At 42.9% G+C, this 1,956-nt stretch overlaps 1 pseudogene across 1 annotated transcript; it reads right to left on the bottom strand.

Annotated features, from left to right (window-relative positions):
- Positions 1 to 1,388: 1,388 nt before the first annotated feature.
- On the bottom strand, positions 1,389 to 1,475 carry K441DRAFT_t5 (annotated as a pseudogene). Its single transcript has one exon. The product of its transcript is annotated as a tRNA-OTHER (tRNA).
- Positions 1,476 to 1,956: the final 481 nt, after the last annotated feature.

The raw sequence follows: 1,956 nt of genomic DNA, 5'->3' as shown, positions 1-1,956 counted from the left end.
CAGACGTGCAGACGTGCAGACGTTCGTACGGGCGATCAATTGCAGAGATGTTTGTAGAGACGATTGTATGGGCAATTGATCAATTGATTGTATGGGCGTTCGTACGGGAGTTCGTACGGGCGATTATAGAACATTCCTAGTATATTAGTGCTGCGTGTTAGTAGAGCTTTAGAGCTCTATATAGGGCTTTGAGTAGAGCTTTGAGCAGAGCTTCAAGCAGAGCTTCGAGCAGAGCTTCGAGCAGAGCTTCGAGCAGAACTTTTACGGAGCTTCGTGCGGAGCTTCGTGCAGAGCTTTTGCAGAGCTTTGGTAGAGCTCCGTGCAGAGCTCTGTGCAGGTCTCCCCCTGAGCTTCGTTCCGCAGAGCTCTCGCAAAGCTCTACGGCTCTACGTAGACGCAGAGCTTGCAACTCTATTAGGGCCTACACTATAACCTACAAAGGGCTACAAAGTAAATAAATTAAATAGGTATATACTAGATGGAATACCTACTGGTTACAAAGGGGGCTGGCAACGTAGGCGTAAGCGTTTAGCATTGGTGTTTACTGCGCGGCTTAGCGGTGCAGAGGTAGAATTAGGGCCTCTACGGCGACGAATTCCTCCTAACGTCGCGCGCGTATAAGGGGCTAAAGATCGCATAACTTATAGAGTAGGCTTTTCTCTATAATTTGGTGTAATTTTTATGTTGATAAGTGTTATAGGAGGGTAGATCAATTTTGTTAAAGTTAATAAGGTCTTCTTATATCCAGCGATGTTCACGACCAGATTCACCCCCCCCCTTTAGCGAGCGCTGCGAGATTTCAAATTCGCTACGCGCATCCAATCTCGCTTGATTGCCGCCAGCTGTACATAGTAATTGTAGCGAAGCCGTATGCTTGGCTGCAAGAACGTCCGCGATCCCGCAGTGTCGTGATCTTCATCAGATATCATGAAGGTTTCCACCCGTATAATATTGCCAAATTTCATCGACCTCTCTGCAGAGACAGCGTTGTTATTCGCGTTTTGGCGGCCATAAGGGAGGCGTAGTTATGGGGGAGAAGGGGGAGAAGAGGAAGCGTACGTCTTTAAGGGCAACCAAAAAGGTCCTTGCGTGTGGCCACAGCCGTTCGCTACAGGTACTACGTACAGCTAGTGGCAATCAAGCGAGGTTGGATGCGCGTAGCGAATTTGAAATCTCGCAGCGCTCGCTAAGGGGGGGTGAAGCTGGTCGTGAACACCACTGTAAATGGTGTTTAGGTTTTCTATAAATCTCGCCAAAGGGCCTCAGACTAAGAAAACGATTACCGTCCTAAATCAGCTTAGCGGACGGTGCGGATAAGCGGTCCTCCATATTGTGGTTATTTTAGGGGCTAAAATATATATATCACGAAAACCCTACGAAAAAAAAAACATTCCACGTGGGGATCGAACCCACAGCCTCCAGATTAAATGATGTATAAATAGAAGTCTGGCGCGCTACCACTATTATAAAGTTAATTAGTTATATATTAACGAGGTAAAATCTCTTACTTGCGCCAGTGGAACATTTTAGACTTAAAGGAATCTTTAGTAAATTTATATCTATAAGTATTAGACGCAGTCCACGGCGCTCTTCTGTTAGAAGTCAGTGCCGCCTTATACACGGTCCTACCTCGTGTATACCGCCTAAGCCCTACCAAAAAAATTAAAATATATCTTTTTTAAACGCTTATATCTTAATAGCTATAATAGCTATTTATATAAAAAAACTTAATATGGCTTATTAAGTAATAACTTAAGCTTTCTATAAAATAAATTTTACAAAATTATACTTTATATAACGTGTTTTACCACTAAGCGAGCACTACTACCAAGCGAGCAACGTCCAAACTCACCAAAAATTAGAAAAATTGAACTTTAATATCTCAACAACCACTTAATAATAAATTCTAATAATTTGGATTTAGACTTTTATATACACTCTATAGCTTCTATTAAA

The sequence above is a fragment of the Cenococcum geophilum genome (assembly GCF_001692895.1).
Source record: "Cenococcum geophilum 1.58 unplaced genomic scaffold K441scaffold_5, whole genome shotgun sequence".
Lineage (NCBI taxonomy): Eukaryota > Fungi > Ascomycota > Dothideomycetes > Gloniales > Gloniaceae > Cenococcum > Cenococcum geophilum.
The sequence above is the reverse complement of the archived record's forward strand: the minus strand, read 5'-3'. Positions and strand labels throughout refer to the sequence as shown.